The sequence below is a fragment of the Saccopteryx bilineata genome, chromosome 7, assembly GCF_036850765.1.
Source record: "Saccopteryx bilineata isolate mSacBil1 chromosome 7, mSacBil1_pri_phased_curated, whole genome shotgun sequence".
Classification (NCBI taxonomy): domain Eukaryota; kingdom Metazoa; phylum Chordata; class Mammalia; order Chiroptera; family Emballonuridae; genus Saccopteryx; species Saccopteryx bilineata.
The window spans coordinates 53407215-53426090 of NC_089496.1; the positions used below are offsets into that span (position 1 = coordinate 53407215).

General features: G+C 52.4%; 1 protein-coding gene across 1 annotated transcript in view; it reads right to left on the reverse strand.

Annotated features, from left to right (window-relative positions):
- Window positions 1-18876, reverse strand: part of IMMP2L (inner mitochondrial membrane peptidase subunit 2) — a 650984-nt gene that overhangs the window by 591246 nt on the left and 40862 nt on the right. The gene's annotated exons all lie outside the window — the stretch shown is intronic.

An 18876-nucleotide genomic window follows, 5' to 3' on the forward strand; every position in this document is an offset into this window, starting at 1 on the left:
CTTCCTTATTTTCTCTCATCCTACAGTATTTAACACTTTCCCAGTCAACCAGCTTAAAACCTTAGTTATATTTTTACTTCATGGCCAAGCTCCGTCACAAAGCTAGATGTTCGGCTTTTTTAAAATTCCTTACTGCTTTCACAAAAACGATGCTTACCTTTGCTACATATACCCTGGTATTTCCTAGTCTCTCCTAATCTGATTTTTCAACTCTGTCTAGAAGCAGCTGTATTAATTTCATAGCCACTCTATTGATTTCACAACCTGAGACGTGGCCATCCACAACGTTCAACTCACCGTGGTAGATGATTCACCTTCAACCCTTATCCTTTGAAGGTCCCCACCCCCGACTTCTACCATTAATTTATTCATCTGCCTTTAAATGCTTTTCCTAGAAAACCCATCGATCTCAGTTGCAAATACCCCACAGACACCATGACTCCTCCACGCATAGTTCCAACTCACTCCCTCCTATGCTAAAGTCAACGCACAGCCCCTCATACTAAAACACTCAGCACACCGCCATGTCACTTTGCTTACCTGTCTGTCTCCACGGCTAAGCAGGAGGCACTTTTTAGCCCCTGTCATAACTGCTAGTTACATCTGTACACCCTCCTTGCTTCTCTGAGATTCTAGCGCACAGTTCTAACCGGCATCTCGTGTGATCGAGCCCTCCCCCTACTTAAAATCCTCCACTAGTTTCCCAAGGCTACCAACATGACTGTCTTCAAGACGAAAACCAAGAGACACGTGACCTGCGGGTCCCACCCATCCACACGTACACGGGTCCTCCAGGTTCAACTCAGCCACGCTCAGTGCCCATATGATATGCAGGTTACTTACCCGCCTTCTAAGGCATCTGAGAAGCAGGTGTTTCTGTTTGAAATGTTTCCCACTCTCTCCACCTTCCTACCACCTTCGCAACTCATGCTTCAAACGCCCTAACTCCCACGAGGGTTCTCACAGGAATTCTCCCCGGTGGCTCCTCAGCTCTCCTCCCCATTCCCAGCCCCCAACAGGGGATCAGAACTCCCCCTCCCCCCTCACCACCTGCGGGTGTCCTTCACTGTAGCATGTCTGCCTGTGCATGATAACGGCGGCTTTGTATTTCTCTCCAAAACTCTAGAGGCATTTTGAGAAGAGGTTAGTTTCTTAACTCCGCGCTCTTTCTTAACACCTCGGCACAAAAGATGATTAATCATTTTAACTGGGAAAGAATAAAAAAAATAATTAGTGAAATTCCCAGGCCCTGGCCGTTTGGCTCAGTGGTAGAGCGTCGGCCTGGCATGCAGGAGTCCCAGGTTCGATTCCCGGCCAGGGCACACAGGAGAAGCGCCCATCTGCTTCTCCACCCCTCCCCCTCTCCTTCCTCTCTGTCTCTCTCTTCCCCTCCCGCAGCCAAGGCTCCATTGGAGCAAAGTTTGCCCGGGCGCTGAGGATGGCTCCATGACCTCCGCCTCAGGCGCTAGAATGGCTCTGGTTGCAACAGAGCGAAGCCCCAGATGGGCAGAACATCACCCCCTGGTGGACATGCCGGGTGGATCCCGGTCGGGCGCATGCAGCAGTCTGTCTGACTGCCTCCCTGTTTCCAGCTTCAGAAAAATACAAAAAAAAAAAAAAAATTCCCAAAGCTGCTGCTCTTTAACATGCCAACAACAGAGATCATTTTCCACCCCAGCCCCCAAATACACTCTGTATCCCTCTCCTTAGTTAACAAGATTACCATCCACCCTCCCCCTCCCCGCCACCAGAAGACTCCTAAGTCATCCCCAATTTCCAACACTCTCTGAACCTGTAGTTCCCTTATGAAAATTAGGAAATTGTACCCTGATGCTACAAGGCGGGGACCCTAGAAATCCCCATGGACTCACTTCCTGACTCCTGGATTCCTCTGTCCTTTTCAGAATCGCTCATCTACCAACTTTTCTAATCCTAATCATTAGCGCCAAAAGGTAATGCACTGTGAACAAAAGATTGATGGGGGGAGGCGGAGGGGGGGGGAGAAACAACAACAAAAACAGAAGGAGGCATGTTGAATTTCAAACCGTTAATATATTAGAATCATCGGTCGATAGCAGGAAGACCATGTTGGATCTTCTCAAGGAAACCAGGGAGTTTTCTTTTGCCCTTCCTGACCTCCGCAAGGTTAAATGACTCATCTCTGCGCCCGGGCCCCCTTCGCAAGGCAGGTAAACTTCAGTGACAGTGCTTAAAGCCGTTACAGGTCTCTGCCTACACTTGACCACATGGCTCCTTCACTCAGCTGTGGTCCCCTCCGGTGCAGAAATCGTCTGCTCCATCTTTGTTTGCCCAGAAGAGTGGCTAAAAAAATATTTATATACCCTTAAAGTCTAAAAGAGGAGAAGTTTCGGAGAGGCATATTTAAATGAGACGGCTGGTAAGCAATGCATCTCTCAGTGAAAACACGTTCAGGACGGCACAGTGGGAAATCTTCCATTTTGCATGAAGCGCGGTGATTTGAGCATTAGGAATAACGTTGAACGGTGCTCTATTATTAGTCATAATGAAATAGAGCCGATCGCGGCAGAATTTAAATTTTTTTTTCTTTACTGTTCGTTTATGGATATGAATAAATGAGTATGACTAGCACTTAATCATAAAGAAAAAAACTTTCCAGAATTGGGAAATTCTGCAGCCCTATTAAAAAAAAAACAAAAAAACATAGCTCTTTGTACTTCAATTAAACAATTTAAAAAGAAAAATAAAACCACTTTATTTCTTGAGTTTTCTAAAACATTACTTTTGAGAAGGAAAAAATACATTAACTTCAAAATGAAGAATTTATGGGGGAAATCAAGGAGATGCAATTTGGATGGTGCTATTTCAGAAAAACGAGTAAACCGGGCTATTCCTCGGAAATCGTACATCCTGCCTCCCCTTGTGGGGGTGCTAGTTTAGGCTTCCAAGCGAGCAAGCCGTCGTTCCCAATCGAGGGAGCTGTAAACAGAAACCCTGAGTGGGAAGTCATGAACTTTGTAACCACCTGATGTAACGGCGAGTCCGAGTCTTCTCGCCTTGTTCTCGCTACTTTAAACCCTCGATTCCCAGAGACGACGTCAGAACAGTAACCAGTCTAAAATCATAACAGCTTCTGCAAGTGATACACCCCGGAGACTGTCTAATCCGGGAGTTCCCACCTGTATCCCGTGAAGCACGGCTGTGCTGAGAGCGCGGGTGGCCGGCGTGGGTGGGGAGACACGGAGCCCATGGCGGAACTGCCCGTGAAGAGCAAAGCCAGCCGACACCCGCTCTGCCCGCCTCTTCCCCGCGACCTGCCTCCTCACGACCTTGGATTCCGTCACGGAGCAGCCGGGTTAAACGCTAACTCAGCGCAGTCCTATGGACTGCCCCGGATCCAAAGACAGACGACCGTTAGCATCTCAGCTCCATTTACTTCACGAGCCTGATGACCTTCGATGATCTGACCTTCCTAGGCCTCCCTTTCGCATCTGTAAAATAGGGTGACCGGACCACCCACCTCCCCGGGGCTGCCGCAAGAAGTGATACAAAGGCTCTTCGCCCGGTCTCTGGTGCGGAGAGCACGGTCAAAACTGGATGACCACAGGGGGCCCAGGGACCACAGGACAAAGGGGACCGTGACCAAGGACAGCCTTCCTCCTGAAGGGTGAGGCTGCCACCGCCCTGAACGCTTCTCATTTCAAACCCTAACCTGGATGTCTTCGGGCTGACAGCTCTACCCCTCGTGTCTAAATTTTGGTGGTTTCTTCATTGCTTTTATATGTGTGTGTGTGTGTGTGTGTGTGTGTGTGTGTGTGTGTAAATAAATCTTTATTTGAATGCGGTGACATCAATAAATCAGGGTACATATATTCAAAGAAAACATGTCCAGGTTATCTTGTCATTCAATTCTGTTGCATACTCATCACCCAAAGAGAGATTGTCCTCCGTCACCTTCTATCTAGTTTTCTTTGTGCCCCTCCCCCTCTCCCTTCTTCCCTCCCCCTGCCCCCCGTAACCACCACACTCTTGTCCATGTCTCTTAGTCTCATTTTTATGTCCCACCAATGTATGGAATCCTGCAGTTCTTGTTTTTTTCTGATTTACTTATTTCACTTCATATAATGTTATCAAGATCCCACCATTTTGTTGTAAGTGATCCGATGTCATCATTTCTTATGGCTGAGTAGTATACCAGAAGCAGAATTAGCATCCTTATACTATTCTTCTGTCTGAATTAGCCGTGAGACACATTGTTTTTTTTTTTTTTTTAATTTTGATGGTGTGACATTGATAAAATTGTCTTCTGTCACCTTCTAACTGGAAAAGTAAGCTCGCTTTCTTCCACATCACTAGTGTTCCGCCTTGAGGATTTAACACCCCCTCCCCAAAGACTTTCATGTGCATTACTATTTAGTTATTAAGATCTTCTGTAAAAACATTATGCCCCAGCCTCTTTTAAATTTTCCTTTTTAAAATATACACACATATACTCAGACACATAAAACGATAGAGTACATTAGGGCCCTGGTCAGTTGGCTCAGCGGTAGAGCGTCGGCCTGGCGTGCGGGGGACCCGGGTTCGATTCCCGGCCAGGGCACACAGGAGAAGCGCCCATCTGCTTCTCCACCCCTCCCCCTCTCCTTCCTCTCTGCCTCTCTCTTCCCCTCCCGCAGCGAGGCTCCATTGGAGCAAAGATGGCACGGGCGCTGGGGATGGCTCCTTGGCCTCTGCCCCAGGCGCTAGAGTGGCTCTGGTCGTGGCAGAGCGATGCCCCGGATGGGCAGAGCATCACCCCCTGGTGGGCAGAGCATCGCCCCTGGTGGGCGTGCCGGGTGGATCCCGGTCGGGCGCATGAGGGAGTCTGTCTGACTGTCTCTCCCCATTTCCAGCTTCAGAAAACAAACAAACAAACAAACAATGATAGAGTACATTAGAAAGCAAAGCTCTTAACTCCAGTTGATGAGGTAGTGATTTTCCGTTTCTTCAGAAAAATTGGAACATACGTACACAAGAGGTTTGCTTTGCTTTGACCTACGCGCTGTATTGTTCACTCTAAGAAAGACAACCTAAGTCAGAAGATCCCAGCAGATCATTAGTAGATTATGCGAACGCTAGAAACAGCAGATATCAAACCTGCTTTTGAAACAGGACAAGACAGAGCTTGGCTTCCGTGCTTTTTTTGATCAAAGACTTTGCTGAAGGATTTTATTCCTCCCACAAACAACTATTGTAGTACTGTCAAGGCATCCTAAACTCTCAGCTGGTATCTAAGTTGAAATCTTATGACAGTTTGGGGGGACTTTATATCTTGGTTTAGAAAAATAAAACTCCCCAAAGGAATGAAAGAGAGAGAATAATTTTTTTTTTTTTTTTACCTTGTACGGTTCAGCCCAGCCATCGACCGGTAAATGATATTATTCTAGTTTTTGTTTTTGTCTTGTAGATTTCTCATTAGTTTTTTTCTCTTATTCATTTCTCTAATTAAAAAAAAAAAAGGTCACAGCCTATAATTTGCTACTTATAGACTCACCGACAAAGCCTGGTGTTAACCTCACACCTTTGGGAGCAAAACATTCAACTATTTCGTAGCTGGAGTGCACCACCCACCCGGCTAGATACAATCTATCAATAAAATGTTTCAATGTTAAGTTGTGTGCTTTCTAATGAGATGGCTGCCAGCTGCAGCCATGAGGAACCCAGGGTAGCCCTCAGACTTCTTTTGCAATGCCATTATTTTAGAGACGTGATGGGGGGGGGGGGAAGAGGGGGAAACACTATTAGTTAAAAAGTAGGAGAAACTGAAATAGTACTTTGTTTCAAGCTTTCTACCATTGCAGTGCTGGACAGGAAGCATAAAGTATAGTTAAAATAAACAGATATCCTGATTGAAAAACCCTCGTTGTTATTAGACGCCACACTTTTGAAAGGTTGCGGATAAAATGGTCTAAAATTGCCATGTCCCTCCCTTGGTATTCGGGGGTCTCTACTGTTTGTGTGGCCTCTAGACTTCTAGAATTTGCCTCACGCGGTATGCATGATAAAACCGACTGGAGCTGACCCCAAGTCTGCACGGAGCTTTAAGCTGGAAACGGAGCATTCCTGTCAGGTGAAGGGTGCTTATTACCCTGACCCCTTAATACCTGACCCCTTACAATGACCATCTATCCAATTCAAAAATTATTCAAGTTTTTGACCGGAGGGCCCCCTAACCTGGCAAGGTGATTAAAACCTAGAGTCATGCGTGCGTCCCACTGGAGTGCTGAACGGAGGAAATTCAAATCCGAAAGCATCTCAGGGAATTTATACTTATTAAGCCCTCGGTACATCTGGTGCTTTATTAATAAGTGCAGAATAATGGGCTTCTCGCGCCTGCTGCAGCTTCCGCGGACTCCCCGCGGGAGTACCTGGCCTTCAGGTCAAATTCCCATTAGGACCCCGTCTTCCCAGAGCCCCTCAGAGCTCTGTCCCGGATCGGTCACCCCCACCCCGGCTGACCAGACGGTCCTGGCGGCAGGTGTCTGCTCACAGACGTAGACTCCAGCCAGGTCCCTCAGGAGCCAGGACGGAGGGGTTATTCGTCACAGGCCCCCCCATAAAGGACAACAGAGAGAGAGAGGGGATGCCTCCACCCCAGACACGAGGCCGTGAAAACTCACTCATACTCTCCCCCGTCCACGCCTTCCTCACAGAAAAACCACTGATGTCCGACCCTGCTGGGGACCGGGCTTCACGAGGGGACCCTTCGCCTTCGAAAACCCAAATGTGGGTCTTGATCATGTTTTACTCAGAGGCTTAAGTGCTTTTAAAATAAATAAATAAATAAACTTGCTTCTGATCTCCTCCCCTTATCTAGACTTAGGGTCCCTCAGCATGGCCCAGGGTGACTCTTTTTGATATTTTTCTGCATGAAATTTTATTCATAGAAGAACGACCTATATTTTTGTAGACACTAAATTTCTTCATAGTTGCTTGAAAAGCGAGCCTCTAAAGCTACATTAAAAATAAAATTGTAAGTGGACACCTACTATATGTGAATTTAACTTGGAGGTGTAGTGAGCTGCCAATTTTCCATTCTCCCGATAGTTAATTGTATTTCCGGTGGAGTAGACACATCCAAGTTTTACGGGCTCTCTCATATATTGTTATACAAATAAAAGAGTCTTTATAGGCCCTGGCCAGTTGGCTCAGTGGTAGAGCGTCGGCCTGGCGTGCAGGAGTCCAAGGTTGATTCCCGGCCAGGGAACCCAGGAGAAGCACCCATCTGCTTCTCCACCCCTCCCCCTCTCCTTCCTCTCTGTCTCTCTCTTCCCTTCCTGCAGCCAAGGCTCCATTGGAGCAAAGTTGGCCCGGGCGCTGGGGATGGCTCTGTGGCCTCTGCCTCAGGCGCTAGAATGACTCTGGTTGCAACAGAGCAACGCCCCAGATGGGCAGAGCATCGCCCTCTGGTGGGCATGCCGGGTGGATCCTGGTCAGGCGCATGTGGAAGTCTGTCTGACTGCCTCCCTGTTTCCAACTTCAGGAAAAAAAAAAATCTTTATGTACTATCTGAAAGGCAACTTGCCAAAATGTAGCTAAAGTCTTTAAAATATTCTATCCTTAGAGCTGGAAACATACTATTTAGAAAGTAATCTTAAGGAAATAATAAAAAATATATGCAAAGATGTACATCATATATTATTTATAATAGGCGAATAGCCAAACCAACTTAAACACCAATAATAGGAAACTGATTAAGTTAGCAATGTTTAAACCATATGATATATGGGTAGTAAAAACCACTAAAAATCACATAGCAGAAAAATATTTAAGGATATTTGGCCATGTTTGGCAAAATAAATTAGGTTCAAATGTTACCAATTTTGGGGGACCATGGCCAGTTGGCTCAGTGGTAGAGCGTTGGCCCAGCGTATGGAAGTCCTAAGTTTGATTCCCAGTCAGGGCACACAGGAGAAGCAACTATCTGCTTCTCCACCCCTCCCCATCTCGCTTCTCTCTCTTTCCTCTCTCTCTCTCTCTCTTCTCCTCCTGCAGCCAGGGCTCAATTAGAGTGAATTGGCCCGGGGCACTGAGGATGGCTCTGTGGCCTCAGGCGCTAAGAAAAAACTTGGTTGCCGAGCAACAGAGCAGTGGCCCCTGTAGGGGACTCTCCGTGTGGATCCCAGTTGGGGTGCTAGTGGATCCCGGTTGGGGTGCTAGTGGATCCCGGTTGGGGTGCTAGTGAGAGTCTGTCTCTGCCTCCACTCTTCTCACTTAATCAAAAAGAAAAAAAAAGAAAGAAAGAAAAAAGTGTGAAGATAATTCAGAAGCTTAACTAGCAAACCAAGGCAGCCAGGACCCTTCCAGGCCTGGCATCCTGCCCGCAGCTGACAGACCCCAGAACTGGGCTTCCTGCAAAGGCAGCGGTTCTCGGATCTGACCATCTGCAGAGCCTGTCACCATGCAGACGCCCAGGTCCTAGCGAGGTTCTCATCTCGTAGCTCTGGACTCGGGCTCACGGATCTCCGGGAATGAGGACCCGAGTGGCGTTACTGGAAGAGGCTCAGGGACCACGGACGGCAGAGGGGCTTCCTCGGACCACGGGCCCCTCGTCCTTAGTGCAGCACGACCGGCTTGGAGCCCTTCGGACGAGCTCACCCCGAAGATCCTGGGTCCAGAGTCACCCTGCTCCACCCCCTTAGGGCTCAATCTCAGCAGCTTCACCCCGGCCAGCCCCCCCACGCCCCCTCAATAATGCGTCCTTTCTTCAGATCACGGGTCGTGACCAAGGCGGAGCCACCGAGCCGCTTCCACGCGTGAGGACCGGAATAGAAACTATCAGAGGGCGCTGCGCACAGTGCTGGCAATTAGGGTGTAAGTATAGTATTGTTACATAAAACTTTTGTTTCAGCTGCAGGGACGTGAGCGCAATGGAAACCTGTGTGGCTCAGTCTGAGTCACGCGTGGGCAGGACGGTTTGACGACCTGGGCCAGGAAGCCGGTGACAGACCCACCAAGCAGCTGGCAAGGCTGCAGGTGACGAGTGCAGACACACCCTCAAAGTCCAAGAGAAAAAAATTAATGTAACGATGATGACTCCATCTCACCCCACCTCTGCGAGGTGTAACTGCCCAGGCCCTGGATGCTTCCGAGAGCAGGTGTATGTATTCGGCGTCCCTCCGAGCAAGGAGGCGAGAGGGGAGAGGTCCCCTGCTTTCGGGGGCTCAGAGAGCGCAGTGCGCACTGACCCGTGAACCGACAGAGGACGGCGCAAAAGGTTTATAATCAGCAGCCACCTTACAGCGCCCTCAGGTTTCAAATACGTACAGGGGGGCGTGAGGAGAAGGAGACAGGGCTGGGGCTCAGCCTCACAGGGAGGGGGAGGGGAGGGGAGGGGCAGCAGAGAGGGAGAGGGACGGCAAGGCCTGGTCACCCCGCCAGCCTGGACAAGCCGCCCGGCCCCGGCCCTCCGCCCGGTGGAGAGATGGACCCCACCCTACCCTGCCTCTTGCTCCGTAGATTTGCCATCCCCTGTGGCCTCAGAGTACCTGCGGGGTCCTCGGCCAGCGGCCAGCAGCCGGGAGAAAAGGGAGCATGGCTCACAGAGAAGCGTTTTAACGGCCAGGCCTGGAAACACCACCTTACTTCTCCTTTCAGTATTGGCCAGACAGAGCGCAGCCATGGCCGACTGCGAGGGAAGGTAAAAACCACAGCCCAGAACCCACACAGAGCAGCGCACTCATCCGCAGTCCCCTCGCTCGCGACAAAGCCACGGGGACATCCCACGAGGAGCAAACAGAGGGGGACTCTGAGAGGCGGCAAGCCAACGGACTGGAGGCGGGGACCACGTGATCTGAGGAAGGACGAGTTCCCTGGGCGCTTTCTTTCTGCCTCCGTGCACCATAGGCGGGCGCCCGAGTCTGCCACCAGGAGCCACCAGGAGCCACCACGAGGCGGGAGGAGAAAGCCCGAGGAGGAGCCTCGCTCCAGCCAAGGGCCACAGAAGCATGGCCAACCGGGAGAGAAGACGTCTCACAGTGCGCGTCCCAATCCAGCGGCACCGAAGGGAAGCCCGCCCAACGCCAAGGTGTCCGTGGGCAGAGCGGGCGGCTGGACTCCCCCCGCCCTGGCAACAGAGAGACTGGCCTGTCCCCTCGGTCCCCCAACCCGGCAGCAGAGAGACTGGCCTGTCCCCTCGGTCCCCCAACCCGGCAGCAGAGAGACTGGCCTGTCCCCTCGGTCCCCCAACCCGGCAGCAGAGAGACTGGCCTGTCCCCTCGGTCCCCCAACCCGGCAGCAGAGAGACTGGCCTGTCCCCACGGTCCCCCAACCCGGCACCAGAGAGACTGGCCTGTCCCCTCGGTCCCCCAACCCGGCAGCAGAGAGACTGGCCTGTCCCCTCGGTCCCCCAACCCGGCAGCAGAGAGACTGGCCGTGTCCCCTCGGTCCCCCAACCCGGCAGCAGAGAGGCGACCCCAGCACACATCCCCCACCCCGGTGTGAGCTTGGCAGCGTTTGCGTGCATCATGCAACCTCGCGATTCCGCTCCTGGCCGTGTGCCCGGGAGAGATGGAACCCTGTCTGCAGAGAGACCTGCACCCCAAGGTCCACGGCCGCCTCAGCCACCGTGATGAAGATGCGGACAGAGCCTCACTGGTCAACCACTGCTGAGCAGAGAAACAAAACGTGGTCTGGCCCGACAGGGGGCTACGACGGCTCAGCCACAGAAAGGGGTGACCTGCGAATAGATCGTGCAGCATAGCTAAACCTCAGAGCCCATCACGGCCGTAAGCAAGCCTGAAACCAAGGGCCGCGCACGCTGTGGTTCTCGTTACAGAAAACGTCCGGAACAGGCAGCGCTATTAAGCAGATCATTAGTTGCCTAAGGCCAAGGTGAGACTGAGAATTAACTTCAAGCACGCGCGGGGGACCTTTCGGAGGTGAGGGAAATATTCTAAAAAGGTAATGACTGTACAACTCCATAAGTTTAATGAAAATCACCAGATCACCCACAGTTTGTACACGGAATGGTTTATAAATTCTACCTCGAGAAACCTGTTCGTTGAGAAGCAGATAAAGCAGTAAATGAAGGACTGTGTCACCCGTGTACGCGGGGTCAGCGAGGATGGGCTGTGGGCCATCTGGCTTCATTTGTGACCGCGGTCCACTTTCCCCAGTCTCAGCTGCCCATAGTTTATTGTCACTGTTACAAAATTCACACTATGTAGGAACTTCCTAACCTAATCACAGTACCATGATATTACATGTATATCTCACACATATATGTCATTACACATAGAACATAAGCATTTTTTAACTTAACCATCTACCGTGTGTATACCTTTAAAAATATACGAAAGCACAAGTGATAAAAATGGTACTTTGCCTGACCGTGTTGTTTTTTTCCTAATTCTTTTTATCATTTTTTTCATCTTGAAATTAAATTTACGGATGACATTGATCAACAAGAGTACACAGGGTTTCAGTGAACGTCTTTACAGCTGAAGCTATTGACTGCGTTGTGTGCCCATCACTCAAAGTCAAATCATTTTGTGTCACCATCTATTTGTCTCTCTTTTCTCCCCTCCCCTTACCCTCTACCCCAGGTGACCACTGCACTTTTACCTGTGTCCATGAGGCCCAGTGTATACCCCACCCATCATTCAGCTCTTAGCTTTTTCTGATTTACTCATTTCACTCAGTATCATGTTCTCCGGGTCCATCCGTGTCGTCGTAACTGGCACTATGGCATCATTCCTTATGGCTGAGTAGCATGGCATTGGATACATTGTTGCCGTCTCCTATTTTCAGACCTCTCTTTCATTCCTTTCAGCTAACTATGTGTAAGAGCAGAGAGTTCTAATATCCGCGTCTTGAAGGCATGATTCTGTTCAAGGGCGTGATGCAGACGAGCTACGCTCACGTGGTTCGATAACAACACTCGCAGGTACATACACACGTACATACATGTGCAAAGTGGGAACAGAGATACACATGTTACATATATGTTTAGAGAGAGGCAGAAAAGGAAGGAGAGGGAGAGAAAGACAAAGAGGAAGAAGAGAATGAAACGAACAAGGCGAGAACCCCTGGGCGTTCTCTGTACCACTCTGACGATGTTTCTGAAGTCTGAAATTACTTCAACATTAAAGAGAGACAGGGAGAGAGAGAGAGTGAGAGAGAGAGAGGGAGGGAGCTGTAATTCACGTTTAAAGCACAGACTGAGCCCTGGCCGCACAGACAGAAGCCTGCTTCCCGGGGAAGTGCGGACACTCCACGGAGGTGCCATCACCCACCGGCTGCGTGGGCGTGCCATCTGCTCTTTGCTACACATACAGCGTGATCTACTTGACCTCTCTGTTAACGGCGGGCTGCAGAACACCCAAGAGCAGGTAACATCCTAAAGGGCGAAAACCTCAGGTGAGGTTTTTGATCCAAAGGTAATTTGGGAGGAAAGCTCACCAGGAGGCCACTACCCAGTTCAGCATTAACTCTTGGCTGCTTTCAAAGGCAGCCCCGCCTGGGGGTGGCGGTGGGGGTGGGGGGAGAGAACACAGCAGCAGTGGGGGGGGCAGGGAGGGGAGTTCAGAACGTTTTAAAAGTTCAGACTCAGAAGGTCACATCACACTTCCTGCCTCTCCATTAAATTCTGGGGCATAAAGCACAGCATATCTCTTCTCTAGAGAGTCTCTGCATCTCGCTGCTCAGAATTCAGAATAATAGTTATATGATCTATAGCGACTATCAGAAATTAAGCCAACTTTAGGTTTTGATTTTTAATAAAATAAAATAAATAAAGTGACAGAGACAGAGAGAGAGAGGAGAGCGTGAGCCCTCTGTTTGCTGTTCTGACAGAACTTTTCGTTTTAAGCTCAGCAGGAAACAGGATAATGAGCACAGAGACCCAGGCAGGGCTCTAAGAGGGTTACTGCCAAACAGTTTCGGCAGGACGTCTGCGGGTGGCAGAGAGTCAAGACCATTCAGAGTCAGGGAACGTGTTTTATTGATGAATGAAGACCCCTGCGCTGATTAAACTCCCTTTCCCTCACCTCCTCTAATTTTCTCCTGTAGTCTGCATACATCTTCCTCCGGAGCCGGAGCGGGAGAGGAAGGGATTGTGCAACAATGTTGCCAGGCGTGCTCCCCTCTGGCGGTGCAAGACGGAACGAGGAAAATGGTCCACTCTATAAAAATGATGGAGCAACTGCAGCCAAATGGAGACGAGGCACTCCCAATTCTTTCTTTCTCTTACTCGGCCAAGGTCTTGCGGCTGGAGTTTCCAACGTGGGAGGCAGGCGTAGTTCCACAGGAACCGGGACGCTGTGGTGGGCACTTTCACTCGGACCAGATCTCAGACTCGGGTGTGGGGTCACTCGCTAAACTATTCCTGGGGCGCCTCGTGCTCTAAAGAAAGCCTCTGTAAGTAAGCGATTGGACGTCTCATCTGAATAACCGCGTCCCACCGACACAAACTCTCTCTGTAGTTTCAGCTGTGTGCATTGCCCGTCTTCATTTCTCCAGTTAAATTAAGGCTGAGTAATGGAGTGCGTCTTTAAAAAAAAAAAATTAAAGAGTGGACCTTTCAGTGTAACCTTTCAGGATTCCAAAGGCGTGAGTCACGGGCACTGGAGGCTCGAGGGGATCGGGGCAGAAGGGACAGTCATCAGCCAACAACTGCTGCCGGCATCCCTGTGTGCAGAGCAGGACCAAGAGCCTGTCCCACCCAACCGGACAGATCATGCCTATACAACTTCGTTTTTAAAAATCAAGTGGTTTTGGGCCTGACCTGTGGTAGCGCAGTGGATAATGCTGAGGTCGCTGGTTCGAAACCCTGGGCTTGCCTGGTCAAGGCACATATGGGAGTTGATGCTTCCAGCTCCTCTCTCCTCTCTCTCTGTCTCTCTCTGTCTCTCTCTGTCCCTCTCTGTCTCCTCTCTAAAATGAATAAATAAAATAAAATAAAATATTTAAAAATCAAGTGGTTTTTTTGTTTGTTTGTTTGTTTGTTTGTTTTCCTGAAGTTGGAAACGGAGAGGCAGTCAGACAGACTCCCGCATGCGCCCGACTGGGATCCGCCCGACTGGGATCCACCCGGCATGCCCACCAGGGGGCGATGCTCTGCCCACCAGAGGGCGATGCTCTGCCCATCTGGGGCGTCGCTCTGCTGCATCCAGAGCCATTCTAGCGCCTGGGGCAGAGGCCACAGAGCCATCCCCAGCGCCCGGGCAAACTTTACTCCAATGGAGCCTCGGCTGTGGGAGGGGAAGAGAGAGACAGAGAGGAAGGAGAGCGGGAGGGGTGGAAAAGCAGATGGGCGCTTCTCCTGTGTGCCCTGGCCAGGAATCGAACCCAGGACTCCTGCACGCCAGGCCGACACTCTACCACTGAGCCAACCGGCCAGGGCCTCAAGTGTTTTTTTAAACTCCTATTTCCCATTGAACTCTATTATTAAAAAACTTTATTTTCATGGACGGGTTGGCCTTCCATGTTTGACCACCTCTGTCCTTCTAGCCAGATACCTAATGAACTCTAAATTAATACTGGAAGCCTAGCCTGCAAACGGAGCCACTGAGTAGTGTTTAAAAAGGAAAGAGTTACTTTCTCATAAGAAGGAATCCCTGAAAACGAGCTTCTATTAAATCTTAAGTCAACAGAATTTTTAAAAGACACAGCTCTTATGCAAAATGCGTTATTCAGGGCGGACTTCCAGTACGGCTGTGAGAGTGTTTATTCAATAAACGCCAAAGGTCTGGAATTAGACGTCTGTTCCGTGAGATTCAATCTCTTAATCCTTGAATGTTCTTACATGTCTGTCTGTAAGTTTCAAAATGACCTTTAAGAAAAGCCATTCTAAAAGAGATGATCCAAGGAGCCCGGGGCTATTTCTTACCTAAGGACATCTGAAGTGGATCAATCCATTCCAGAGTCCAGTGGCTCTGGTTCCAGTCTAGATCCAAATTTCTCAGCCTTGGGCGGCAAAGGCTAGCCTTGTTCTGGGATGCAGCTTTTTGGGTTACCTCTGAAGCCAGCCAGCCCTCTGTCCTCGGAGTCACCTGGTCACACTTCTTCCTGCCCTCCCCACCGCTGCCATGCCTTCCCCGGGGGTGACAGCTCTGTTTCCCAGACTCGTGAACCATGGGTTTCGCCACGTGACTTCCTTCCACCCGTGGAATGTGACCAGAAGAGAGGAATTTCTGAACCGAGCCTGTAAGAGGTTCTGAGTGGTTCCCCTCACCCTCTTGCCTCACGCTGGCACCCCTGAGAAGAGGCACCCCAGGTGGCCACAGCTCCTTTGCGGGGGGGGGGGGGGAAGGAGGGGATGAGAGATGCATGAAGCTGAGGGAAGCAACCCTGGGGGGGGGGCAGACTGACCCAGGGCAACCCACCGAGCCGTGAGAGAGAAACAAGGCTCCGTGTGGGCTGTTTGTTGTCCCAGTAAAAATCAACACAGTGGCCAACAATGAAAGGGCTCAGGGATTAGTTGTGGGTACCACTCTGTTCCAAATTTAAATGACCGGGTTTATTCTCCAAAACAGTGCACAGAACCAAGCACGTTTTCATCGCTGGGCGTACCTACCAGACACTTATATCTGACAGCTCGGTATCTTTCTTATCGGTTTCACCTGAAGATGAGTCCATCATCCAGGCTTGATCATTCCTGAACCTCTTCTACCCGTCAAAGGGCCTGGGAGACAGAATCCGCATCTCGTTCACCTTGTGGTGCCTACAGTCGTGTCCTGCATGTGACAGCCACTTGGCAATGACTCCCTGTTCCCAGTCACAGCTACCACGCCCCAAAATGACCCGCGTCACTGAGTTTTTCATATAGTTGAAGCCACAGGAATGACCAGGGATAATAATCTTCCTACCTTGAATACACAGGGGAACTGAAAAACTTTGCAACAAATGATGCTCAAGAACCTCACCACGACTGTGTATGAATTCCTCCGACACGACTCACGGATTCCCTCAGAGGCTGCTGAGATGTAGACTGGGTGGTGGCCACGGGACATATCTCACAGCGTTCCACAGTCAGGCAGCAGACCTGTGTCCCCAGCCAAGGGCACAATCCCAAGGGAGGTCCCCCAAAAGGGACTCTCAAGCCCTTCATCAGAGCGCTCTTCTGTCCTGAGTCGTCCTCCCGGGTCCTCCGGGCCACTCCCCCCTGCTCCCTCTTCCAGCTGTTTGTCACCGTCACCTCCATCACACAGCTCGTCTCTGCTTTCTTCTTTCTTCTCTACACTGTTGTTTTCCCATGCCTCTTGCTTTTCTGCCTTTCCTTCATACTTTCAAACCTTGGCAAAGATCACGTCACCGTGCATACAGAGAACTCCTTCGTGCTCGGGACATCAACCGGCAGCTGCACGGCAGAGCCGTGCCGGGCTCGGCGGCGAGAGCTGCAGGCAGCTCCCTGCGGGACGCGCGGGGACTTCCAGAGGGCTCCACGCAGCCTGCCAGCTACTTCAGTCCTGGCATCATTAGATGTGTTGGAAGACGGGGATTTGTTTTCCAGCTTTTTGTCCAAAATTCTGCAGAACCCCGTGGTCTAACCATGTTCTGCTCGCATCAAAGCTGTGCGGTAGAAAAGATGTCCTCAAATATGCCAGGTTTCATTAATAATCATGTCTCACTCTCACAACTTCCACTCCTAGTGGGAAGTAAGCTTTCGCGGCATCCAATGAAATTGTAAACAAGTTATTTACAATTTATTTGTAATTGTAAATAAGTAGTCTAAAATTCCTAAAACCACAATCACGGCCGTGATAATCAGGCATCTGTCCTTCCCCCTTTTATTCTGAAAATGGCACCCACCCCCTTCTTCTCAGAAATGTCACCCTGAAAGCACCCGGAACAATGTGATTCAAATACGTGCTGTCATCTTCCCGCTCGGCCCGGCCACAGGCGGGGAGTGTGCGCCCGCCCGAGGCTGGCCCCGTCGCGGCGCCCTGAGCTGCTGACTGGAGCGGACCCCTCTCTGCACAGGGCGGGGCACACGACCCCAGCTGCATCAGCCCCGGTCCTTCCCTGACCGGAGCGGACCCCTCTCTGCACAGGGCGGGGCACTGACCCCAGCTGCATCAGCCCCGGTCCTTCCCTGACCGGAGCGGACCCCTCTCTGCACAGGGCGGGACACATGACCCCAGCTGCATCAGCCCCGGTCCTTCCCTGACTGGAGGGGACCCCTCTCTGCACAGGGCGGGGCATATGACCCCAGCTGCATCAGCCCCGGTCCTTCCCTGACCGGAGCGGACCCCTCTCTGCACAGGGCGGGGCACACGACCCCAGCTGCATCAGCCCCGGTCCTTCCCTGACCGGAGCGGACCTCTCTCTGCACAGGGCGGGGCACACGACCCCAGCTGCATCAGCCCCGGTCCTTCCCTGACTGGAGGGGACCCCTCTCTGCACAGGGCGGGGCACTGACCCCAGCTGCATCAGCCCCGGTCCTTCCCTGACCGGAGGGGACCCCTCTCTGCACAGGGCGGGGCACTGACCCCAGCTGCACCAGCCCCGGTCCTTCCCTGACCGGAGGGGACCCCTCTCTGCACAGGGCGGGGCACACGACCCCAGCTGCATCAGCCCCGGTCCTTTCTTGACCGGAGCGGACCCCTCTCTGCACAGGGCGGGGCACTGACCCCAGCTGCATCAGCCCCGGTCCTTCCCTGACTGGAGGGGACCCCTCTCTGCACAGGGCGGGGCACTGACCCCAGCTGCATCAGCCCCGGTCCTTCCCTGACCGGAGGGGACCCCTCTCTGCACAGGGCGGGGCACACGACCCCAGCTGCACCAGCCCCGGTCCTTCCCTGACCAGAGCGGACCTCTCTCTGCACAGGGCGGGGCACAGGACCCCAGCTGCATCAGCCCCGGTCCTTCCCTGACCAGAGCGGACCTCTCTCTGCACAGGGCGGGGCACTGACCCCAGCTGCATCAGCCCCGGTCCTTCCCTGACCGGAGGGGACCCCTCTCTGCACAGGGCGGGGCATATGACCCCAGCTGCACCAGCCCCGGTCCTTCCCTGACCGGAGGGGACCCCTCTCTGCACAGGGCGGGGCACTGACCCCAGCTGCACCAGCCCCGGTCCTTCCCTGACTGGAGGGGGACCCCTCTCTGCACAGGGCGGGGCACAGGACCCCAGCTGCATCAGCCCCGGTCCTTCCCTGACCGGAGGGGACCCCTCTCTGCACAGGGCGGGGCACTGACCCCAGCTGCATCAGCCCCGGTCCCTTCCCTGACCGGAGGGGACCCCTCTCTGCACAGGGCGGGGCACAGGACCCCAGCTGCATCAGCCCCGGTCCTTCCCTGACCGGAGGGGACCCCTCTCTGCACAGGGCGGGGCATATGACCCCAGCTGCACCAGCCCCGGTCCTTCCCTGACCGGAGGGGACCCCTCTCTGCACAGGGCGGGGCACTGACCCCAGCTGCATCAGCCCCGGTCCTTCCCTGACTGGAGGGGACCCCTCTCTGCACAGGGCGGGGCACAGGACCCCAGCTGCATCAGCCCCGGTCCTTCCCTGACCGGAGGGGACCCCTCTCTGCACAGGGCGGGGCACAGGACCCCAGCTGCACCAGCCCCGGTCCTTCCCTGACCGGAGGGGACCCATCTCTGCACAGGGCGGGGCACAGGACCCCAGCTGCACCAGCCCCGGTCCTTCCCTGACCGGAGCAGACCCCTCTCTGCACAGGGCGGGACACTGACCCCAGCTGCATCAGCCCCCGGTCCTTCCCTGAGCCATTTGGAAGTGAAATGAAGACGGGCGGAGAGCTCTTCCCGAGGCGGGGAGAGAGCCGGGCTGCGAGAACTCGGAGCAGACGCAGCCTGAGCCTGAGCGGACGGCAGGCAGAGAGGACGGGACACCCAGCAGCATCCTGTCCCCGGTCCCAGCTGCCCCCGATGACGGCCACCCTCTCACCTTCCTCCTG